This window comes from Gossypium hirsutum, chromosome A13, assembly GCF_007990345.1.
Source record: "Gossypium hirsutum isolate 1008001.06 chromosome A13, Gossypium_hirsutum_v2.1, whole genome shotgun sequence".
In the NCBI taxonomy this organism is placed as follows: Eukaryota; Viridiplantae; Streptophyta; class Magnoliopsida; order Malvales; family Malvaceae; genus Gossypium; species Gossypium hirsutum.
Window position 1 is genome coordinate 47377558 of NC_053436.1, and position 27443 is coordinate 47405000.

At 33.1% G+C, this 27443-nt stretch overlaps 1 long non-coding RNA gene across 1 annotated transcript; it reads left to right on the plus strand.

Annotated features, from left to right (window-relative positions):
• The first annotated feature begins 1832 nt into the window (after positions 1-1832).
• LOC107893891 (uncharacterized) lies at positions 1833-11260 on the plus strand. The gene is made up of 9 exons (XR_001683054.2): positions 1833-1943; positions 2019-2086; positions 3110-3249; positions 4275-4422; positions 9422-9562; positions 9647-9890; positions 9970-10331; positions 10409-10509; positions 10666-11260. It is a non-coding gene; the product is annotated as an uncharacterized lncRNA (long non-coding RNA).
• Positions 11261-27443: the final 16183 nt, after the last annotated feature.

The following is a 27443-nucleotide window of genomic DNA, read 5'->3' on the forward strand; positions in this document are numbered from 1 at the left end:
TATATGGTTTAGGGTTTAAGGGTTAGGAGTTACTATTTGAAGGTTTATGAATTTGGGTTTAGGGATTATGGTTTATGGTTTAATAGTTGGAGTTTAAGGTTTAGGGGTTAGGGGTTAAGGGTTAAGGGTTAGAGGTTTATGGTTTAGATCGAGTCTAAGGGTTAGGGGTTAAGAGTTAAGATTTAGGGTTTAGGGTTTAGGGTTTAGAGTTTAATGTTTATGGGATAGGGGTTAGAGGTTTAGGTTTTAGATTAATTAGTGTTTTTTAATTTATATATTAAACGATTTCTTATATAATTGTAAAAGAGATAATATTTATTTGAATATATTAAAATTATGATTATAGTTTAAATTATTTAAGAGATAATAAATAAACTTTATATATCTTAAATAGTTTAAGATTTAATCTAAAAATATTTTGATATATTAAAAATAATTCAATTCAAATTAATTCCTCTACACTTAATTTATTTAAGTGAAATTTAAACTTAAAATTTTAAAGTTATATGAAATATAAAAAATATTAATGAAATATAAAAAGTAAGAGATTAGTGGCGTTTTACAAAAAAACGCCGCAAAGAAGCAAAATAGTATAACGAGAACAGCGTCATTTTAATTGGAGATTTAGGGGATTAGCGGCCTTTTTTGCAAAAAAACATAATAGTTTATCGTAAACGACATCGTTTTAATAGGAGATTTAGGGAACGCCGCAAAAAAGCAATATAGTATAACGAAAACGGCGTTGTTTTAATTGGAGATTTAGGGGATTAACGGCGTTTTTAAAAAATGCAGCAAAAAACATAATAGTTTATCCTAAACGTCGTCGTTTTAATTGGAGATTTAGGGGATTAGCGTGTTTTTTATAAAATGCCGCAAAAAAGCAAAATAGTATAACGAGAACGGCGTCGTTTTAATTGGAGATTTAGGGGATTAGCGGCGTTTTTTTGAAAATGTCGTCGTTTAAGGAAAATGTACTATATGTCGTCGTTTAAGCAAAAAACATAGTAGTTTAAGGAAAATGTTTTCGTTTTCATATATTTCAAGAGTAATATGGGTTTGAATCATAGTTGTATTAATTTTTTTAAAAAAAAGACAAATTATGCTATTATCACATGTACTATATGTAAAATGTGTATTTAGTCCTTATATTTTAATTTGATTAGTTTAGTCCCTTTATTTTTCAAATCAATTAATTTTATCTTTTGTACTTTTCAAAATTTAAAAATTCAATCATGATCACTCAAATGATAACAATTATATTGTGCGTAAAGTTGTAGGTTGAATTCATGTTATCCAATTAGATCATTCTTGGTCCTTATACTTTTCGAAATTTTAAATTTTAATTTTGACACAAATGACAACCGTTTAATCCGTAACTGACTTTTTGTGAGTAATATATTTGTTACATTAGATTTTAGAAATAGCAAAACTTAATGAATTTAATAGCTACCATTTAATTAATACTCCAATTTCAAAATTCGAAAATTAAAATGACTAAAAATAACAAAATTAAAGTAAAAGGACTAAATCCACAACTTACATATAATTCAATGACTAATAGAAAAAAATAATTAAAAATATTTAACTTGTTTATATTTAAAAAAATTAATAAATATCAAATGAAAATAACATGTATATATTTATAAAAAAATTAAAACAATATCATTAGGTTTAAGTAAATTTATGTTAAGTATTTATAAATATGAAAAAATTAAAGTAAAATTTAATTGGAGATTGGATTAGCTAAAAAAACGCCGCAAAAAAACATAATTGTTTAACCTAAACGGCGTCGTTTTAATTTCTGGAATGTTTTCTTTTTATCATGCCCGACACTTAGCCATTCCCCCCCAACCCAAAACAGATTTCCCCAATTCTCTAATTTCTTCTAATCCCTAAATTTCCTCCAAAAGAATCAGCAGACATGGTGAAGTCTCATTGTCGAGGTAACATACATCTGCGGTGAAGTCTCATTGTGGAGGTAACATACATCTGACTTGAATCGCATTTCTATTTTGTAGGTTACTCGTAACAAATTGGTATAATCAGACGCTTTTCTCGTTTGCTTCATCGGAGTGTAAAATTTCAGGTAAGCTGTTCTTTTATTTGAGAACAATTTGATTTCTTCTTTGTTTAACCTATGGGTTTTGGAGGAATTTCAAATCTATCTTCCCAGATTTGAGTTTCGTAACAATCTTAGTTTTGTTGTCCAAGTTTTAAAACATAGTTGGAGCAGGCCCTTGAATGGCTTCTATTTTCATATATAAGGACATTTACAAATTATTTCCATTTAATTTTTAGTGAAAAATCCAAAAATGAGATAGATAAATTAGTTAGGTTAGATTCTGTGATGATTGGTGAAACAAATAGCTTTTTCATATCTTTATATAGCAAAGAAAAAGCAGCTAAATTCTCTTTCTTTCTTGGCCATGCTTAGATTTCCTGTATCAGTAAAACTAGAGGTATAGGAACTGAAAATATGGTTGATTATATCGAAAAGAGAAGCTAAATTTTTGCCTGAAACTTGCAAGGTTAATAGCTTTTGTTTCCTAATTTACCAAGATCATCAGCAATGATGATGCATGCATTGATAAATGATGAGGGTCCTTCAGTTATGTCCTTTATGCAAATTAGGTGTAATAGAAGAAAAAATTATACTTTCTCTTTGTAAACAGGTCAATACTCTTTTCCTATATAAAGCTAAGGTTTGGAAATCCTAACCATTCTATATTTTATTATAGTAATATACCACTTTCTGATATATGGCTTCATTTTTATTTTCTGCTTCAATGGCGGGACTGTGTATTTGTGGTTCATCTGCTTGATATTAGTTGAAATTTTTATGTTGGCACAGTTCAGTCAGATCAAATCTCTTGGTGGCTGAGTCGTTTAGTCCATATATATTCATTCTATTATGTTTGTGGCAATTCATGCATAGATTAATGAACTTATTACCTAAATCGCTTGATCAGTGTCAAAACCAAAAAAAAAATTGGATTGAAATTAAGTTATATATTTTATGAGAGCTAAAATCCAATTTTACCATTATATTAGCTTATATCTTTATAAACTTGAGGAAGTGCTTGACGCCTTTTAATTCCTTTAATTATAGGCCAGCAAGAAGGTAGTAGATGCTAAACTTGCAAAAGATTTTCAAGCAGTTTTGAAAGAGTTTCAGAAGGCTCAACGACTTGCAGCTGAAAGGGAAACATCATACGCTCCATCTGTTCTTAAGGCAGTTCTTCCTTTAAGGTATCTAACTGTAGAAAGGTTTATCTGTAAATAGATGGGTTGTAGTTCATTCAATGTTTGGTGTTCATGGCATACATTTGTTTTCTTTAATTTTATTTTCAATTTACCTAATTAAATTAAATTATATTTAAAGTTTCATTTTAAATATTTTATTTTATTTGAATCACGAAAATTAATTTCAATATTTTATTTTATTTTAACATTACATAATTAAATTAAGTTGTAATTAAAGTTTTATTTTAAATATTTTAATTTATTTCACTTTAATTTAATAGTTTAACTATGTAAAATATTTTAAATATTTAACCTTAAGTGTCTATAACTATAAGTATCTTTTAGTGCTTTAATTCTATCCAAGTAGGGCAACTTTGCAATTGAAATGATGCTTTTTTACTCTAGAGTTAAAGACTAGTTTGTTAAAATAATTTCTTTTACTGTCAAATGGAATAATATAGGGAGATTCAAACTAGTTCCCTTTAGCTATTGCTGAAGGCTTTGAGTCACTTCCTTGGAGAGAAATTAGCTTGAAAAATCTCATTGCTATTAGCTAAAAAGCTTAACAGCATTAAATTGAGTAGAGATCTACAACTGAGTCCTCTTTAGCTGTCAGTAAATGCTTTGGGTCACTGCCATTGGGGTTCTACATGATGATACTTAGCATAGTGGTCAAAAGGAAATTTACTGTATGTGTTATACAACCAGAAAGGGTTTAATTTTCTAAAATCACTACAGTGGCTTTGGATGTGGTAAAAAAATTTCTTATGGATTAGATTTTAATTTATTGCTCTAGTTTGTGCCAGCTCTTGTCAAAATACTTGAGTTTTGATGTAAAGGGGTCAAAGAGCAACTCTTCTTGAAATATTGATGTAGTAAATAAATCATTTATCTTCATAGTATAAATAAATCCTTCTAACATTTGATTTGTAGTCTGCTTCTTGCATATGGGTTGTGTGGCTTAAACATAGGGAAGAGTACATGGTGTTCCATTTTTCTATTCTGATTGTTACTGCTGTCATTGATTTCAGGCAAGAATGGTTCTGATGATCTGAAACTCTTACACCCTATTACTGTAAGGTTGCATCTAGCTACTGTTGATCAGTTGCTGTTTTTACAAAATAATCTGAGGGGCTGCATTGAAGTGAAGGCTGCTAATCTTTACCAGTAACGGACAAGGTCTAAACTCTCAGAACCTCATTGTTTCTCTAAAGTAGATCATTTCTGTTTTTTTAACAAAACTATTTATCCAATGCTAATACATTTGATTATGCATTTATCCTATTATTAGATTACAATACATCTATGTTGTGATGCTGATGAAAAAAACCTTTTACAACAAATGTACTTATAAATACTTCATACAAAAACAAATAAGATTATAGTCAAAATATGTTCAAATATTAAAACTTAAGAGATTTTGGATTAAAATTTTAATATGCGTTATTTTTTCTAGATTTCATATAAAAATATGAAAAGAAAAAAATTACAATATATTTATTATTTTGGAAAATAATTAAATAATTTAATACATTTTTAACTAAATTAAGTTTCAATTGATGGGTCACACTTTTATAATTATATTAAATTGTTTTACTATTTCAACTTTATCATTTTAATCAAACTCGTTTATTTTACATAATTATTTATTGTTAGGTTAATTTAGGTAATTGATGGGCTTAAAACTAACAAAACAAAAACCATTCATTTCTAAGTTTTGTGTTTGTTTGAATTTAATACGCTTCCCACTTAAATTTACTTCAATATTTTAATTTAGGTATATAATACGAAAAATAAATAAAATATTATATCATTTAAAATTATCACAAATAATTTGGATTAATTTATTTAAATATTATTTAATTAAAATAATTTTTTAAAGGGAAATAATATTTATCTTAATGTTAAATATATATCATATCATAACTTACATAACTTACAAAACTTACATAATACATAAATATATAACTTCCATAACTTACGTAATACATAAATATATTTCATATCATAATTTACATAACTTACATAACTTATAAAACTTAAATAATAAATAAATATATAACTTACATAGCTTACGTAATACATAAATATATTTCATATCATAATTTACATAACTTACATACCTTACATAAATTTATATCATATCATATCATAACTTACATAACTTACAAAACATACTTAACTTACGTAATACATAAATATACACTTGAAAATCCCGCAACTTACCTGAATTAGTTTACACCCATTAGATACTTGATATGTATTATCTATTTTAGTAACCGTAATTTATTGTAAACTTTAGACTTCAAGAACAACGAAATAGATAGGAGTTGGATGAATTTGTCAAGGGTAAGAAACGCCTATCAAAATGGAGTACAAACTTTTCTAAATTTTGCATTTCAAAATGCAAGCCAAGAGAATATGATTCTTTGCCCGTGTAAGAAGTGCGGCAACATCAATTGGCATTTTCGTGAAGTTGTCTACGAACATCTAATTTTTGATGGCTTTATTCGGGGGTATAAAAAATGGATTTTCCATGGAGAGTGTACATCTAGTAAAACCTCTTCAACGATTAATCTGACTTATCTTGATAATGCTTACCATCAGTATGTTAGACAAGATGACATGGAAGCTATGTTGCGGGATGCATTTAATATGCACAGTCATGGTGAGCAATCGTTTCCACCTAACTTTATTGCATCCGATATTGTAATATTGTTGGAAATGTTTTTTGCGAAACGGGAACAAGTGCACTTGATGAGGAGCCAAATGAAGAAGAGGTGAAGTTCTACAATTTACTTAATGAAATGAACGAAAAACTTTCCGAGGGATAAAAATATTCGAAATTGTCTTTTTACATTCGTCTATTTCACTTAAAATGTTTGGGAGGGTGGACCGAAAACTCTTTTACAATGCTGCTAGAGTTTCTAAGAGAGATGTTTCCATTTGCAAAAATCCCCCAGTCTTGTCAAGATATGAAGAGACTAATAAAAGATTTGGGCCTTGGGTACGATAAAATTCATAGTTGCCCAAATGACTGCATGTTGTATTGGAGTGATCAGAAGAACCAACAGTCTTGTCATGTTTGCGGTAAGTCTCATTGGATGAATGGAAATACAGAAGATGTGAATGAGGATGAAGGTGGGGCATAGTTAAGTAAGAAGCCAGTCAAGGTTTTACGATATTTTCCCCTAATACCAAGACTTCAAAGGCTTTTCATGTCATCAAAGACGGCCAATTCTATAAGGTGGCATAATGATCAATGAACCGATGATGGATTATTAAGGCATCTTGCTAATTCTTTAGCTTGGAAATCGTTTGACAGTAAATTTCCAAGCTTTGCAAGCGATCCTCGGAACGTGAGGCTTGGGCTAGCAGCTGACGACTTTAATCCTTTTAAAATAATGAGTACTTCGTACAGTACTTGGCCTGTAGTGCTTGTTCCTTACAATTTGTCTCCATGGATTTGCATGAAGCAATCTTCATTTATTTTATCAATGATTATCCCTAGAGAGAAAAGTCCCGAAAATGATATTGACATTTATTTGCAACCACTTATTGAAGAGTTAAAACAGTTATGGTCAGGTGTTGAGACATATGATGTATTAAGAAAGGAGAACTTTAATTTACGTGTAGCTTTATTGTGGACAATTAATGATTTCCCGGCTTATGCTAATTTATCGGGTTGGAGTACTAAAGGATGTTATGCCTGTCCTTGTTATGCTGCGCAAACTTGTTCGAAGTGGTTGTATAATGGGAAGAAGTTCTCTTACATGGGCCATCATCGGTGGTTAGATGAAAATCATAAATTTAGATTTCAGAGGACTTATTTGACGGTACCGAAGAGTACAGAGGAGCTTCTGAGCAGACCATTGGATTTGAAATCTTGTTTATGTTAAAAGATATCAACTTTAGTTATGGAAAGATGAATCAACCACCTAACACGTAAACAAAGAGAAGATCGAGGGATGAATCTTATGATGAATCTGACGAAGAGGATGATCCTAATGAGGCGGACTTGTGGAAAAAAATGAGTATTTTTTTTTGAGTTGCCTTATTAGGAGCACAACATTTTATGCCACAATCTTGATGTCCTGCATATTGAGAAGAATGTCTACGAGAAAATAATTGGAACAATTTTGAATGTCGATGGAAAATCAAAAGACAATCTTCAGGGTCGACTGGATTTAGTTGACATGAGAATTCTGCGTGATCTTCATCCTCAAGTACTTCCGAATGGGAAATATCAGTTGCCGCCTTCTATTTTTTCAATGTCAAAGAAAGAGAAAGATGTGTTTTGCATGGTGTTGAAGGATATAAATGTCCCAGATGCATATGCGTCAAATATATCTTGATCTGTGAGTCTTAAAGATTGAAGATTATATTTATTAAAATCACATGATTACCATATCTTGATGCAAGATTTACTCCCAGTTGCTTTACGGTGCTGCATGTCAAAAAATGTGACGTCCTGTATAATTGAACTATCCAATATAATGAAAGCTATTTGTGGCAAAGTTTTGGATGTTGAAGAACTTGAGAAAGTACAGGATCGAGCCACTTTGACTTTATGCAATTTGGAGAAGATCTTTCCACCTTCCTTCTTCACTATTATGGTGCACTTGGTAATCCATCTCTCTCACGAAGCAATACTTGGTGGATCGGTTTTTTATCAATGGATGTATCTTATAGAAAAGTGCTAATTTATTTGTCAAGTATTTATTCATTTGCCTCTATACATTTAGTTACAACTTTTGATAAATATTGTATATCGTGTTTAGGTTTCTAAGTAAATTGAAATCTTATTGTCGTAATAAGCATTATCCAGAAGGATCAATTACTGAAGGCTACTTGGCAAAGGAGTGCATGACCTTCTATTCTAGATATTTAGAAGATGTTGAAACACGATTGAATAGACCAAATAGAAATGCTAGGCTCAATGATCATAACTTGGCCGAAACTTATTTATTCCAAAGTTTTGGAGAACCAATCGGCAAAGTTGAAATTGTAGAATTCGATGATATATCGTGGATACAAGCACATCGATATGTACTTTTTCACCACGATTCAATTGAACAGTTACACAAGTAAGTTCTAAAATTTCCTCACATATTCGTCTTTTTGATTTGTTTATCTTTTAACCAATTAAACTTGTTTTTAACATAGTGAGTACAAATAAATTTTGAGATCTTGTGCACGCTCTCGAAGATTACAACATCGAGAGATTAATAAGTTATTCACAGAATCTTTTCATGAATGGTTAAGCCAAACGGTATGTAACTGAAGTTAATAAGTTATATATAATCGCAAAATTTAGTTAATCAAATAAGAATGTTTTTACATAATTCATTTATGATTACTCAATTTACTTTCGATTCAATAGGTTTGGAGTGGGAGGGACGTCAATGACGAAATTGAATGGTTTTCCTAAGGTCTAAACAGAGTAATAAAAAATATAGTGCCTTTCTCATCAATGGATACAGATTTCATACAAAATATCGCGAGAGAATGAGGAGAACTCAAAATTGTGGAATTATTGTTAATTCTTCAATTATAAGTTATGCTAGTGCTAGGGACAGTAATCTGGTTGAGGGTAATGTGGAGTATTATGGACTTCTTACCGACATTATTGAGTTGGATTATTATGGTAGATGGAAAGTTGTCTTATTTCGGTGTGATTGGGCTGATGTTAATACTACTCGCGGAATTAAAAAAGATCAATTTTGTTTTACAATGGTTAATTTCTCTCGCTTGATTCACACTGGACAACAATTGATGGACGAGCCATATGTATTTTCTTCTCAAGTGAAACAAGTTTTTTATTCAAAAGATCCAACTGATGAGGGTTGGTATGTTGTACTCCGGAACACCCCTAGAGACTTGTTTGACATGGGTAATGGAAGTAGAGATGACATCGTCGAAAGATCAAAAACATTACCTTTCCCAGAACAAAACTTTGATGAAAATATCCCTAGTACTAGTACACAGCATCAATGGGTTCGACATGATGTGGATGAAGATATTTACGAATAATGATGTAGTAAGATTTTACGATTTTCTAATTACATGTAATATTATAATTTTAATCTTGGTAATGTTATATAATTTAACTATTTTATATGTACTATTATTGTTGTAATTTGTTACTAAAACTTCAACTATTTTTTGTGTATTGCAGGAAAAATACGTAGAAGAAGATTACGAGATTTAAGTATTGTCCAGAATACTCCAAATTTGGAAGAAGCAAATAGTGAACAGTAGACAGTTGTTGGATATTCGAATGTGTCGGAGACACTTGACGAGCCTGCAGAATTTCAAAGTAGTGTTAAGTTCATTTTACATGTGTTGACTTTTATTATTGATTTATTTGTCAATTTTAATATAATAATATACCATTTTTCAGCTGAATGTGGTGGGACACGCAGAGGTCGAGGACGTACGCTGCTTAAAGATTTATCGACTTAAATCCTGTTGAGCGTGTCAAAGTAAGTAGAAACAGTCATGGTCAGCCTGTTGGATCTGAAGCTCAACTTTTAGCAGGCTATTTGGGCATTATATCACGAAATGCCAATATGTTGCCCATCAATTATGAATCATGGCATAACATGCATGATAGTAACAAAAATCAAGCTCTCGATAATATTAAGGTAACAAAACGTGACTGTAATTTATAATACTTTGGTTTAAGTTTCATTTATATTTACATTCTAAACTTATGTTTTTTAGGAGAGATTTTCTTTAGAGATCTTCGATGACTATATCAAGAAGGCATTGGGTTAAAAATGGAGAGACCATAAAAATACTTTGAAAAAACTATATTTTAAGAAAGATATAAGCCTTGAGGAAAAATTGAGAAATGTCCCGCCGAGAATGCTGAGGTACCAATGGGAAGATGCGGTTAGATTCTGGAATTCAAAGAAAGTAGAGGTATTACGTATTTCCAAACTCTTATATATAGTGTTTACTATATACGTAATAATAATTTCATTATGTAGGACTGTGAGCGAGTTGGAACAAGCAGCAGGCAAAAATAAAAATTCACGCACACGGTAGGGTCGAGAAGTTTTGCTTCTGTAGTTGAGGCCGAGGTATTATGAATTTATTAATTCTTTCAAATATTAATGACTTTCTACTATTAAATAATATTTTTACTAATTTATTGTAGGAAGTCTCGTCTGGTCAAAAAGTTGGACACCTTCAGCTTTTTAAGATTAGCATAGGAAGAAAGATGGATCTCCTATGACATCCGAAGCTGGAGAAATTATGGTATATTTACTTAATAAAATTTGATTTATTATAAATATTTATAATGTTTAATTATAGTGGTTTAATTCGTCATTAGTAGTTTTAAATAATGTTAAGTTATGTTCCATTCCTTTTTATTATATATTTCGTTTCTAACTAGTTAATTGATTTTTTAAGAGAAACTAAAGGAGAAGAAGGCGGAGTATGAAGCGATTGCTTCGACTGATAGTTCTGTTAATCTTGAGAGCATTGATAACAAAATTATCACTGAAGTTTTGGGTCCTGAAAGGTACGGTCGGGTTCGATTTCAAGGATCTAGAGTTTCCCCGACCCAATATTTTGGATCTGGCTCCCAGCAATACATGCCTTCCAGGATTCAAGCTCAAGCTGAAGTTCAAAGGTTAAGAGACCAGATAGCTCAGATGCAAGCGAACACAGTCGAGCAAATTCTTAAGGTTCAAAGAAAATATGAAGAACTCTAGCAACAACTTAGAGCGGAGGCAGCAGAGAGGGAGGTAGCGGCAACAGCGAGGGAGGTAGTGGCAGCAGCGAGGGAGGTAGAGGCAGTAGCGATGGCAGCAGAGTAGAGCAGAAAGTACGATGAGCTCCAGCTACAGCTTCAACAAATGATGCAGATGTTTCAGTAGTCGCAAAAGTCGCCATCTTAGACATTAGTTTTCTCCTTGTAAGAATGTTTTAAACATTGTCACATTTAACATTATTGTAAGAATATTACTTAATTTATTAATTATATCATAGATCTTTCATTGAATTTGAAGTATCATTTAGATTTAATGTTTTTGATTGTATTTTTTATGCTACATTTGCTGTTTTTGGTTGGATTTCATGCTATATTTTCTATTTTTGGTTGGATTTAATGCAGGAATGGTTGGATATTGGTGAAAAATGTACATTTCAAATCTTCCAAAATTAGCGGCGTTTGTGAAAAAAGCGCCGCTAAAAGTCATGGCTTTTAGCGGCGTTTTTTTCACAAACGCTGCTAAAAGCCATGATCTTTTATGGCGTTTTTTTTTCAGATAAACGCCGCAAAATTTGGCGGCGTTTCCTATAGCTGCGTTTTTTGCGGCGCTTGGGAAAACGCTGCTATTAGTTTTTTGCGGTATTTTTAGGCTAAAAAAAACGCCGCTAAAAGTCTTTTTTTTCTTGTAGTGATTCGGAAAGCTTTAGGTCAATAAACTAAAGAGGAGGTTAGTTTATGAATTTAAAAGTTATATAATATCGGTTCAAGCATTTGAAATTAAATATTAGGCTTGTGCTAAAATTTATAAATTCGTACTGTAGCATGAATGAATGCCATATGTGAATCCAAAAATTCAAGAATGTGTCCCAGTCAAATTTTTGGCCAATCACAACATTCTGCATGTCAAAGTGCCATTGATTGTTTTTGCAATGGTTGAAATGTACGAATCCTGCAACACCCTCTAATTCAGCGGTTTGGCCAACAAATGATAGAGTCACAAAAAGGCTAGAAACAACACAATATATTAAAAAAAATGGTTTCGATGAAAGCCATTAACTCTTATAGCAAGCATGCTTAGCATGCCGCTTGGTAGATTTTTGTTGGAGGCAAAAACCAAATCCAAAACAAAAACAAAAACAAGAGTATAGAACATATAATATTCAAAATAGGAATTTAAGATTGGCGAATGCCACTATAAGTTAGTTTATACAAAATATTCTTCGCAGATACAACCAGATTCAAAGAATACAACACATTTTAAAATAAAAGTTTTCGGCCATACGCTTCCCCAATATATACATGTTACAAAATAAAAATGCATGGATCAAAATTGAAGCCACTTCTTGGCTAATTCTTCAAGAGTCTGCGAGAACTTAAAATTCCTGAAAATAGAAGAGAAGAGACTAGGTAGGTTCAAATTGAACTTAGTGAGTTCCAAGAATGACAACCTTTCTAAAAAGGTTTCAAGGAAATGAAACCAACGTAGAGTAATTAACATATCAACTTTACCACACAATTTACACTTGAACACAACATTATAATTGTGTGCAATCCATTGACGAATACATATCATAAATTTATTACTGTTAAAAGGTAGACACTGTCCGATTCTATGTATAACTCATAGGTGCATACAAGACACGATAGCCACAGTTTACATGCAAATTCTTAACTAAGTACATTTCACTTGCAGGAATTACATAATACATGTATACTATGCATGGACAGTTCATGGATCCTTCCTTGTGCTAGCTTTTGATCTATTCAACCTCCGAAGTGCTACAGTACCATTATCATAATATTACTTCGTAAAGTTAGTATTCCATTTATCCAACCGAACCTCCTCAAATCCTTCTTGTTACCTTACGTGTTCCCCCACAAAGTTCGGGTCATTCACCAATCTCAGTTTGCATTAACAAGCCCTATAGGAGGCAAATCACATATCATTTCATTATCTCCATACATTTCTCCAGTACCATCATATATCCATGATTTACCTCCATTACCCCCTTCCACTAGTCTAGATACAGAGCTTGTGTACCAAGGAAGGAATATCCACTTTAATCACATATATACATTCACTTAAGTTTCATTTATATAGCTTGCTATTATAGAGAAATACACATGCAACACCACCCAATAGTATTATACAATATAACATTCATTTAACGAGACTGATTCGCTTTTGGAAATAAAATACATTCCAGATTAACAACACTTGGAAGTTTAACTACTTTACTTGGACAAATAACATTTTGTTGAGTTTGTTCATTTACTCATTATACACAAAAGTGAAAAGGAACTCACCAAACTTCTTCTACTTAAGCTTTATCTACTCTATAGGTTCTTTCCCCTTTGCACTAGGGCCTTCTCCCATTTCTTTATCTAAAAGCATTCAAACATTTATATTAGGTTAAGAAACTACTAAATCTTTAATGAAAATAGAAGAATCGACAGCATACAATAAAGATTTAGATAGAAGTTTTCTTCACTCTAAAACTTTCTATGAAAACCTGTGAAAACTTATGAAAACCGATTTCAACTACCCTTTTGTTTCCTATATTGAACAAAAGGACTTAAGAGATTACCAGAAATTGGCTTGAAAAAAAGGTAGTTTTTAACCAGCTAAGATAATTGGTTCCACTTTTAGTATTGAAGAACATTTCTAAATTTCTTTAAAGTAAAAATGAAAAGAAAGAAATAAGGTTTCTCATCTTTTAGACTTCAACTCTCTCATATATGAAATTTAACATGTATCCCACACAAAGCAAGATCTCTAATCATAATTCATGCACACACGATTCCACTAATTAGTTACCTTTATCGAGACTCTCCAAGTGTCTTGCAAAATAACACGTTTCCCATCCTAAGACTTAACACACATCTAATACATGTCCAACTTACCGCGGTTCTAAAATGAACTAACAAGTTTGCAACATTTGAACTCATAATTAGCAGATCTACCAATGGAAGTACTCACCAAATACAAGAGTTTGCCAAATGTCAGTGCTCGCCAAATGCGGATTAAGAGTCTGTAATAAGGAGGAACACAATGAAAAACCCAAAAAAGATATGATAATGCTACAACTAGCCTAATTTAGTGAGTTAAACTAGCTCACGGATACTTACCTTATCGTACACACTTGGCCAACGACAAAAAATGCAGATTTGAAAACTTAAAGTGTGACAAATCTGATCGAGGGATTTGGTAGTTCGGGTGTATGCAATATAACAGCCTGTTTTTGGTCAAATTAGAACAGTAGTTTTGGAACCACAAATATAAGGTAAAAATATTTATTTTATTAATATTTTAATTTTTACAGCATGATTGAATGATTGTATGAAAGTTTCGTTGAGAAATTTTATCGTTTGGTTAGTCAATTTGGTAAAAAGGATTAAATCGCGTAAAGTGAAAAAGTGTTGTTCTATTAGCTAAAGGTGTCAAATAGTTATAGAACCTTAAATTTAAGTTCCTTAAGTGTTAACTAGACCATTAATTAGATATTGGATGTTAATGGCTTGGTGTTATTGAAATTTTGAAATAATTTTAAGGTTAGTTTGGTAAATTGGTTATTAAATGATAATTTAATAAAATAAAAGCCATTTTATTCATTATCATCTTCATATAGCCGATTTTCAAAAGGGAAGAAGCCATTTTATTAGCTCCAATATTCAGCCATGCTATCTTTGCTCAATAGGTACGATTTTTGTCCCGTTTTTAATGATTTTTACATTTTTGAGATAGTTGCAACTTAGTCTAGCTAGCCCAGGGACTATTTTGCAAATTTTTTAAAGATTTTAGATGTTTTCATTGATGAATACGCATGTGTTTTGAAGTTTCTTGATAGATTATGAATGCTTGTTGATAGATAAACAAGTTTTGTTAAGTGATTTTTGAGAAAAATACAAAAGAGGGATTAATTTGAGAAATGTGTAAATTTTTTGGTAGAAATGTGAAAGAAATGAAACATATGGGCTACTAGGGGTATAATAGTAATTCAACTAGCCTGGGTTACTCTTGAATTTCATGAAATTATGATTTTGTGCAATAAGGACTAAATTGTAAAAATGTGAAAGTTTAGGGTCTAATGTGTAAAATAGCTCAAATGTATATTTTCGATTGAATTGAATAATTAGAAGAATAAATAACCTGATTTTGATTACTTATAGATCAAGAAAAGAGGAATTCAGACTTAGATCGAGGAAAAAGAAAAGTAATTGAATAGTCGAACCGTTTTGTCATTTCCGTACATGAGGTAAGTTCGTATAATTGAACTTAAATTTGCATTTATTTCATTGATGGATGTGTTGTGATTGTATTTATCTTATTGGTAAAAAATTGGAAGATTTTGAATTAAATGTACGATTTAAGTAAGGCGAGTTGCCAAATAAGACCATAGCTGGGCTATGATAATCGGATAATATGACCATAACTGGGTTATGGCATGTGAATGTAAGACCACGGTAGAGCCATGGCAATGTATGTGTAAGACCATATTTGGACTATGGCATCAGAAAATTGATGTACTCATACCGTAAGTATTTATAAACTCGGAGTGATTTGATAAGTGAATTGGTGAGAAATAGATAAGTATCAGTACAAGTATGTACGGAAAACTATTTGAACAACGAACTAATGGAAGTTGGGAACTTTATGTTAACTTAGTGATTGATGCTTTAATGCAATTTATGTTATCTATGTAGAAATGTTAATGAATGATGAGATTATTTCATATTTACATACGAACTTACTAAGCTTTATAGCTTACTTTGTTTATTTTTCCATGTTTTATAGTATTTCGAGGCTAGCTCAGATTTGGAGATCGTCAAAGACTTCATTGCACTATCGGACATCTATTTTGGTACTTTTGAAGTTGTGTAAATATGATATATGGCATGTATAGGCTTGAGTCATTTTAGCATGTTTGATGAACATGTATTTTGGCTATTTGAGTTGGCTTATGATGATGAATTTGATGATGTTTATAAATGTGTAAATGGTTTTATTTTGAGTTTGGTAATTGACCTATATTGTGTGATTGAGGTTGAATTTATAATGCTTAATGATATTAGGTAATTTGATTGCTAATAGGGTTGATAATTTGGGAAGTTATGTTCTTGTGAATTGGTGAATGATAATGTATGTTTGGAATGGTTTAGTAAATTGAATTGTATATGTGAATTAGGCATGTAGTTAGATGGGAATTTGTGACATATTAGTGACTTGTATGGTTGGGAATGAAATGATATGATTTGACTATTGGTTGATGATATTTGGCTACTTATTTATGTATTGGAATGGAACTATTTGCGCTTGTATAGGTATGTGCAAAATGGGTGGCAAAATGGCTTGGTAAATATCCTCTTTTTATCCACACGAGCAGAGACATGGGCGTGTGTCTCAGCCGTGTGTGACATACTACACGGCCGTGTTTCCTCTCGTGTTGAATTTGAAATCAAGTCAGTATGCTCCACACGGCCTCACACACGAGTGTGTGACTTGGCCGTATGGCATAAGTCAGTACACCCTACAGGATTGACATGGCCTAGCACACGGCCAGGTGTATGGCCATTTTTATGGCACACGGGCTAGCCACACGGGTGTATGTGTTGGCCATGTAACCCAAGTCAGAGAGTTACATGGGTTTAGACATGGGTTGGGACACAACCATGTGCCTCCATTTTGAATGTCCACACAGCTTGTGACATGGGCGTGTCTGGTGGCCGTGTGAGACAAACGGCCTAGTCACACGGGTGTGTGTCTCCTGTTTTGGAGAAAAATTTTCAAAGTTTCGTGAAAGTTTCTTGAGTTATCGTTTTAGTCTTGACCCCCTCCCAAAGCATGTTTAGGGCCTCATAGGCTCGTATAAGGGACAAATTGATTGAGATTGAATGATGAATGCTTGTATTGTGAAAATGTATGCTAAATAGGTGTTTAATTTTTTTGTAAGTCTGGTAATGCTCCGTAACCCTATTCAGGTGTTGAATATGAGTGAGGGGTGTTACATTTATTGGTATGAGAGTTATGGTTTAGTTGATTCTAGGACTAACGTAGCGTGTGTGAGAGTCTAGCTATACATGCCATATATAACCTATGATAGTGTGATGATTCCTAACATTATAAACTATGTTTTCATATAGTAATGGATCCAGAACGAGCTGTAGCAGATGATGTTGAGAGTAATGCGCCAGCTCCCGCTCAAGGGACAACGCCTTCTGAATCTAGACCCGTGTGTCATGGCGGTGAGGCTAAAGAAGCTTTTTTCGACATGATAAATGAGTGGTTCACTCAATATGTCTGGAAAAATCCGGCTGCTTAACAATCCCTACCCCCGCCAGTTCCTCAACCAATCCCTGTAGTTCCTCAAGTTATTGATACTATACGATTAAATAAGCCGCCAGTTGATAAAATTCGTAAGCATGGGGCTGAAAAGTTTAGGGCCATAGTTGACGATGATCCCGAGATAGTTAAATTCTGGCTTGAAAATACAATCAGAGTATTTGATGAGTTGTCATGTACACCTGAATAGTGCATTAAACGTGTGTTGTATCCTTGTTGAGAGACACTGCGTATCAATGGTGGAATACTTTGACATCAGTGGTAACGAAAGAACGGGTTACGTAGGATTTCTTTCAATCTGAGTTTAGAAAGAAATATATCAGCCAAAGGTTCATTGATCAAAAGCGCATAGAGTTTCTAGAATTAAAACAGGGCCGTATATCCATAACAGAATATGAACTAGAATTCGTGAGGCTCAATAAATATTCCCGAGAATGTGTTTCAAGGAAAGCTATTATGTGCAGAAGATTTGAAGATGGATTGAATGAAGATATCAGATTGCTAGTTGGAATTCTAAAGTTGAAAGAGTTCGTGGTACTCGTCGATCGTGCTTACAAAGGTGAAGAACTGGGCAAAGAAAAAAGAAAGGCTGATTTTGAAGCTAGACATTCGAGAAAGAGATTGACGAATAAACCCTATCACTCTTTATCCAAGAAATCACGAGTTGTTTATAGTTGATCAAATGCATCGGTGGAGTAGTCTAATAGAAATCGCGGGAAACAATTTATAAGTTCAAAAACTCCATCTACATCAATGGCAAGTGTGGGTAATGCTAGATCGAATAAACCTGAATGTGAACGATGTGGAAAACGACATTTTGGAGAGTGTAGAATTAATGATAAAGCCTATTTTAGATGTGACTCGCACTGTGACAGCCCTAAATTGACCCTAGTCGGAAAGTGGTTTTGGGACCGCTAAACTGAGTCACCGAAGTATTTGAGTATAATATTTATTGTCTAAAATATGTGAATATGAGTGTGTGAAAGTTTTGAGCTTCGATTTGGTCAATTGCATGTGAATTTAGTTAATAGGACTTATGTGTGACACTTTTGAAATGTGATGGGTTAATCTATAAGGATCTATTAGTGCATGTTATGAAAATAATGGGTTTGCATGTCAAATTTCCACCTATGACAAGTAGTGGCCGGCCATGCTATGGGTTAAAATGTATTATAAACATTTTATGTTAGTGTTTTATGTTAGAAATAATAAAATAAAGAACATGGGTAATAAAATAATAGTGGTTAGTAGGGGAGAAACAAAAAAATTAGCTAGGTTGCTCCTCCATTGCCGTGAATTGAAGGAAGAAGAAGAGGGGAAGTTCGGCCAAGGTGGTTCTTTAGATTAAAGTATGTTCAATGTTGCTTTTGGAGGTTTACACATCCTTTGGAGGGTTAGCCTACTTCTATTTATCTCATGGATGAAATTGGGGTTGTTGGAGAGTTAGGATTCGGCTAAGAGGCTTCAAAATTTTAGTTGATGCCTTGATACTACTAGCATGTTAGCTATATGGATGTGTTAAGTTACTTGAAATGTTAGATAAATTTGAACTCCCTACCAAATTCTTTAGGCAACCCATGTTAGAAATTTCGGTATTGAGATGTCTAGATCTTTCGGCCATTGTAGCTATGGAGGAATAAAGTTTTTGTTTCTTGTTAAATTGGATGAATCTTGTTGTATGAGTGCTTGAACAAACTATGATTAAATGGATGCACAGATTCAAAGTGGGAAGAATTGGCTATTATATTTGATGCTAATGCCGAATATGAAGATGATGAACTTGAATAAATAATATTCAGCTAGCATGATAAGTTATGAAATATTAAGTAGATGATATAATTGATTGGTGAAGTGGCTAATAGGGATTTTAATGAAATTATGTCAAGGCCGAATGTATCATGAAGTAAATAAAAATGTTAAATGTGCATTATGTGCTTATATGTGTATTCGGCCAGGGAAGTTTGATATGAAGCTTTGATAGGTTTGAGAGATGAATGACCGAATGAGCTATAGGTTATGTATGGATGAATTTTATGCATATGTGTGTGTGGCATTAGTAGTTAATGGCATTCGGCATTGTTTAATTAAAATTAGAAATGAATGCTTGAAAGTTAAATAGGTCGCTCTAATGACCAAATATGCTAAAAGCTAATATATGGACAAATGATACGAATGAATTGGTTTTTGAAATGTATATGGTTGCCGTATGTATGTGTTTGATTGAGAAGTAAATTTGTTTGATTTAGCTCAAGAGCTTAGAGGATCAAAGTTGGATAAGGGAAAGGAAAAGTGATCGAATAGCCGTTGAAATCGTTCGCCAACATCCGAGGTAAGTCTTTGAGTAATGAAATTTAGCTTACGATTTAATAAGGCAATTATTTGTCTATGAGCATAATAATTAACTCGTGACTTGACGATTCTACTTGAATTACATGGTAAAATAAATAAGTAAGGTATTTACTTGTAGCCGAATGGTTATAGGAATCTTGTGGATTAACGAAAAGGGATTATGTTATTTGTGTGGGATTAATGAATCGATCGATGTATGGTTAGTAAACATGCTGTAATTGTATTCGAGTATCAGGAATGATATCCAGATGTGATATGATATATATATATGCATATACGTGTGAATGCTAATCCGGGTCTAAATCCGAGCTTGGTTTCAAAGGGCTTTTGAGCCAGTGCTAATAACCGAACTTAGTTTCGAAGGGCTTTTTAGAGCCAGTGTCATAACCGGACTTAGTTCCGAAGGGCCTTCGAGCCAGTAGTCTAATCCGAGCTTGATCTCGAAGGGCTTTTGAGCCGGTGCTAAGAGTCGGACTTTATTCCGAAGGATGTTGCACCAGCATAATATTTGAGGGTGAAAACCCGTAAGTGTTCTTACGAGAAATCATATAATACATGCTGGAATAATTTTAATCACATGCGCTACTTACTGTAAGACAACCAGGTAAGTAATTTACCCTTGTTGAGAATGTGAATATACTTCAATTATGACTTTGAAATTCGATGGGAATGCTTAGCACATTATTCAAATCATCCGAACGTTTATGATCTGATTATGATGTATGAGTTCCAAATATGAGAGTTCAATGTTATAGTTATGAATGTGTGTGCATATACATGAAATGGACAGGGACATTTGAGATGAGAGCATTCGGTTGTGGATTGGAGTTGGCCGGATAAATTGGTTTCACCTTTGTGATATTAATGATAAAAGTGATATCTCGGTTATGTTTCTATTCGGCCAAGGGATGAACAAATAAACTTGATATTATTATGCCATTCCTTTAAATGATTTCATTGCTTAAAACTTACTAAGCATCGAAATGCTTATTCTCTGCTTTAATTCTCTGTTTTATAGATTTTGCTCGTCAGCTATCGGACTCGGGAGTGTCAAAGTCGAAGTCATCCACACTATCTAAGCCACTTTTTGGTACTCTTTTAGTTCAATTTTGAAAACGGCATGTATAGGGCTGACCCTTGTTGTTAATTAAGTACCCTTTTGTAATGTGTATTCGTATAGCCATGCGAAAATGGCTCGTATATTTCGAAGTATAACATTATGGTCTTGTGATATGGTTATTAAGTGGTGTGGAAATGTTTGGTAATGACTAGCCATTGGAATGGCCAATCATGGTCCTATTGGTGCTACGTACGTCATGGCTAATCGGAATTACCCTTGATAATAATGTATGTCAATTTGCTAGTTGATTCATGGAAAACTATGAAATAGGTAAAATCTGCCTTAAAATAGATGCTGACAGCAGCAGTGATGTGAGTTTGAAAAATCACTAAAAATAGTATAAATGTAATTAAATAATGAATAAATTATTTAAACAAACCTTGATGAGTCTTTTTTCATATGGAAGAAGCGAAACGACCATATGAGCCGTATTTTATGAGATGTTTAAGTTTTCATGAAACAGGGCCAGAACGATTACTGGATCCCCTATTCTGACTTTGAAAATTTACCATAAATTAACCAGAGACAATTAGAAGTCATGCTTCATATTTATAGATTCCTTTTTGAGTCTAGTTTCATTAGAAACAAACGGTATAACTATTGAACCTCTGTACAGGGAGATATCTAAGTCTTAATGCATGAAGGTCAGAGTAGTCGAACCCTGAAACAGGAGAGACTTTAACTAATAAACTGTACTAATTGGCTCGACCAAAAATTCTAGAAAAAAATTTTAAGATGGAAATATAAGTCTAGTTTCAGGGAAAATTTATGGAATCAGTTTTCGATTTTTGTAACTCGAGATATGATTTTTAAGGTGACAGTGACGCAGTTAACCAGCTTGTCTGGAAATTTTAAAATGAACTGTGTAAGTAAATGAATTAAGTCCGTTAGCACCTCGTGTTCGACTCCTGCAACGGTCTCGAGTACGGGGTGTTACACGCACGAACATTTCATTCGAGATTGTCCTAAGTTAGATGAGAAAGATAAATCTCAAAATGCAAGATCAAGCAACATGTTTGCAAGAGGCAGACCACCCCCTAATGTTGGAAATGTAAGTGGTAGTAAAGGTGCAACACGAGATACTGCTATAAGATCTGAAGCTAGAGCTCCTTCCAGAACCTATGCTATTCGCGCTCACGAAGAAGTGTCATCTCTATATGTTATTACCGGTACATTCTCTCTTTATGACATTGATGTAGTTGTATTGATAGACCCCGGATCAACTCATTCATATATATGTGTGAACTTAGTGTCTAGTAAGAATTTACTTGTTGATTCTACTGAGTTTGTAATAAAAGTGTTGAACCCCTTAGGCAAATATGTCCTGGTTGACAAAGTTTACAAGAATTGTCCGTTAATGACTTGGGGTTACTGTTTTCTGGATGATTTTATGTTGTTGGCGTTTGATTAGTTTGATGTAATTCTGGATATGGACTGATTGACATTGCATGATGCAGTAGTAAATTGTAAACGAAAGACAATTGAATTGAAATGTTAGAATAATGAGATTCTCCGAATTGAATCAAATGATCTGAGTGGTTTACCAGCTATAATTTCATCAATGTTAGCTCAGAAATATGTGAAAAAGGGATGCAACCCATATCTTACATATGTACTTGATACAAAAGTGTCAGAATCAAATATTGAATCAGTACCAGTTGTTTGCAAGTATCCTGATGTGTTTCCAAAAGAGTTACCGGGTTTGCCACCAATTAGAGAGATTGAATTTGCCATTGATTTAGTACTGGGAACTTCACCGATAGCTCAGTACAGAATGGTTCCTACAGAGTTAAAAGAATTTAAAGCTCAGTTGCAAGAATTAACTAATAGAGGATTCACACGACCAAGTTTCTCGCCCTTGGGTGCACCAGTGTTGTTTGTTAAGAAGAAAGACAGGTCAATAAGAATGTGTTTTGACTATTGTCAACTCAACAAGGTATGATAAAGAATAAGTATCCGTTGTCGAGAATAAACATTTTGTTTGATCAGTTGAAAGGTGCAACAGTGTTTTCAAAGATTGATTTGAGATCTAGTTATTATCAATTGCGAGTTAAAGACTCATATGTGCCCGAAACTGCATTCAGAACGAGGTACGGACACTATGAATTTCTTGTTATGCCTTTCAGATTAACTAACGCTCCTACAATTTTTATGGATTTGATGAACCGAATCTTCAGTTAGATAGATTTGTTGCTGTATTTATTAATGATATTCTGATTTATTCTCGAAATGAACCCAATCATGCCGAGCATTTGAAAATAGTGTTACAGATCTTGAGAGACAAGTAATTATTTGCAAAGTTCAGCAAATGTGAGTTTTAGCTCCGAGAGGTTGGATTTCTGGGACATATCGTTTCAGCCGAAAGTATTAGAGTTGACCTAAGCAAGATTTCTGCAATTATAGATTGGAAACCTCTGAGAAATGTATCTGAAGTCTGAAGTTTTCTTGGACTAGTTGGCTATTATCGATGTTTTGTGAAAGGATTCTCTATGATTGCAACACCGCTAACTCGATTACTTCAGAAAGATGTAAAGTTCGAATGGTCTGAGAAGTGTCAGTAGAGTTTTGAACAGTTGAAAGCAATATTGACAAAGGCACCAGTGTTAGTACAGCCTGAATCGGGTAAAGAATTCATAATTTTCAGTGATGTGTTGTTGAAAAGTTTGGGTTGTGCATTAATGTAACACCCCTTACCCATATTCGACGCTGGAACAAGGTACAAGGCATTACCGGACTTAAACATTAGCAAACATACAAAACCAAGACGTAAATTTCCATCCAATTTTAAAACTTTTCATAAACATTCATATTGTCCCTATAATGAACCTACGAGGACCAAAACATGCATTGAAAACGGTTCGGGACTAAACCGAGAACTTTGGAAAATTTCAAAACACTTAGATAAAATTTCATATTTTAAGAGCCATATGCCTGTGTGGCTTGGGAAATGCCTGTGTGGGCAGGCTATGTGGTAACACACCCCCGTGTCCCTAACCTGTGTAACTCTCTATTTGTCATCGAAGAACAAATTGAAGTCACACGGCCAAGATACATGCCCATGTCCCGAGGTCGTGTCCTTCACACGGATGAGACACACGCCCGTGTCTCTGCCCGTGTGCTCAATACTGAGCTTTCTGTTTTGCAACAATTTAGGTGCAGAAGATACACGGCAGGATCACACGCCCATGGGGATGACCGTGTGTCATACACGACCTAGACATATGCCCGTGTATCTACCCATGTGTACAAAAACAAGGCTATTTACCAAGCCATTTTGCCACCCTCACTTGCACATATTTACTCTACATCACATGGCACAAACTCAAACAAGAAGAACAACCAAATAATCATAACCAAGACAATAACATGTCATTCTCATACCACTTTCAAACATGCTTAAAACATCAACCTTTCCAGATCAAATTATGCAAGTTTCAACATTCATAAATGACATTAATACAAATATACTCATAACCAACATTAGCCAACTTTCAAGGTTATATACAAAATGAACCATGAACCATTCATAATTATGACCATCACATATCAGTACCATATCAACATCTATCATACACACAACCTTTATCATGCCATAAATCATTCATGTCATAAATCCCATTTCCAAACAATTCACATTCACCAAGCATACCATGATCATATCACTAAAGGCATTGACATATATATGAATATACTTAGGCTTACATCCATGTTAGCCAATATAAGCCAACTTACATGGCCAAATATCAACACAAGCCTTTGACCCTTACAAACCAATACATAGGCTAAAGTCATAATGACACATATGACAAAATGACTATGTCGCTATACATGCCATAACTCAAAATACTTGAATTCCTCAATACCAAAATTGATAGCTTGACAGTGTGATAGGATCTCCGGTGATCTCCAACTCGAGCTAGCTTCACGCCACTATAAAACATGGGAAAGGAAGGGGAGTAAGCTATATAGCTTAGTAAGTCCACATGAAAATAATAAGCAACTCTTTTTAAGCATTTATCAAGTTCAATAATTTAAACATAAAATAATACCAATTGCTATAAATCTCGTAGATATAATTTTATTCAATCAAGATGTTTACTCTATTAACTTATAAGCATAATTTAACATATCTTGGCATTAGCCTAACAACCGTAACCTCTCTTTCGTAACATATCACAACAATTAACAAGTCATTTCAAACCTTAGTAAACATGCACATTAAATTATGAGTATTCACATTTCAACCATATATTTTAACATTTTTCAATTGTTTAAAGCCCATATCTTTTCATACTTTTGTAATCATTTTATTAGGCAATTATGCCAATCTTTCCTTTTTCTCGTGTCTGATAAATCAAAATTCGTATGAACAAAACATGTTATAACATAACTCAATTTGGCACGAAATCTAATCACATGATCCTTAACCAAATTTACTATGAATTTCATACATCACAAGTATAGACCAATAATCACAAGGTTTTCACAAAATCATTTTCGTGGAAATCATGAACTCACAATTTCATGAAGTCAATGCATATAGAATTTACGTACATACCTGTACCAATTCGTAATACTTACATACTTTTTCTCTTCTTTGACATACCAGTTGAACCACATGAAATACTAAGGATACTCGGGAGTCCTGTACACACGGTACTGTACCAATGCCATATCCTAGATATGGTCTTACATGTAATCTAGTATTGATGCCAATAGCCCAGCTTTGGTCTTAAACGAAATCTCATATCAATGCCATATCCCAGATATGGTCTTATACGAAGTCTCATACCGATGCCATATCCCAGATACGGTCTTACACGTAATCTCAGTAAGCCTAATGTCATGACATTTGTATCCTATCTATTCCTAAGGTTCAACTAGGATTTCACGCTTGTCGAACTTTGTTGAACATGCTCAATGATCAATCATAATTCATATAATAATAAAGCATTTAAAACATAATTAAAAATAATGCATTATTTGCATACGAACTTACCTCGACATAAAAATGGCGAAAAGGACCTAGCCATTAAATACTCGTTTTTCCCCCGTTCTAGGTTTGAACCTCATTTTTCTTAATCTATATTATCACATTCAACTTATTTAATCACTAAAATATTCAAATCAGCACAAAATCACGTTATGGCAAAAATTACATTTTTCCCCTTAAAGTTTCACTTTTTTACATTTTAGTCCCTAGGCTCATAAAATGATTTTCATCAAATTTATTCATCACCCAAGCCTAGCAGAATCTTTATTGTACTCATACCAGCCCACATTTTTCATTAAATCACACTTTTACTACTTATTTTATAACTTTTACAAATAGGTCCTTTTGGCATTTTCATCGAAAATCACTTACTAAAAGTCGTTTATCAAACATCAAACTGGTATAATCTACCATTAAACATCAAAATACACAAATATCCATCATGGGTAAAAATTTAGACTTTGATTATGTCTTAAATTAGTGGTAAAAATAGATAGATCTTGTTACGAGGATTTGAAAAACATAAAAATCATTAAAAACGAGGCTAGAACGGACTTACAATTGAGCTTGGAAGCTTGAAAAACCCTAGCCATGGTTTCTCCTTGTAAAAATTCGGCCATGGGTAGAAGATGGACAAAAATTGGCTTTTAATTTGGCTTTTTAATTCATTTAATTACCAAATTACCAAAATACCCTTAATGAAAAACTTTAGAAACATACCAAACCATGTCCATTTTTATCCAACAACTTAACCAATGGTCTAATTACCATTTAAGGACCTTCAATTTAAAATTTCATAACAATTAGACACCTCTAGCTTATAGAACTCAAGTTTTGCACTTTTTACAATTTAATACTTTTGACTAAATTGAATGCCCAAATGTCAAAATTTTCGAACAAAATTTCCACAGAATCATTCCATAAAATTGTATATATCATAAAAATATAATAAAAATAAATTTTTCTACATTGGATTTGTGGCCCCGAAACCACTGTTCTAACTAGACCCAAAATCGGGTTGTTACAATTGATGCAGGAAGGCAAAGTAATAGCTTTTGCTTCTAGACAGTTGAAGTCGCATGAAAAGAATTATTCGACGCACGATTTAGAGTTGGCTACGACTGTTTCGCATTAAAGATTTGGCGACATCACTTGTTTGGTGAGAAATGTCACATCTATACAGATCACAAGAGCTTAAAAAATTTAATGACTCAAAAAGACTTGAATTTGTGACAACAAAGATGACTTGAATTACTGAAAGACTATGAGCTAGTAATTGATTATCATCCTGAGAAAGTGCATGTAGTTGCTGATGCTCTGAGTAGAAAGTCATTGTTTGTTTTGCATGCGATGAATACACAGTTAGTTTTGTTTGATGACAATTTGATTGTAGCTAAGTTGAAAGCGAGACTGTTATTTCTTCAGCAAATTTGTGAAGCTCAAAAATGTGATAGTGAATTGCAAGTAAAAGAGTGCAAAGTGAGTCAACTAGTGATTCAGACTACAAATCGGAGCTGATGATTGTTTAATGTTCCAAAACAGAATCTGTGTACCGAGAAATTCTGAGCTTATTCAAAAAATTCTGCACGAAGCACATAACGGATGTTTATCTGTTCACCCGGGGAGTACCAAAATGTACAATGATTTGAAACAATTACATTGGTGGTTGGGT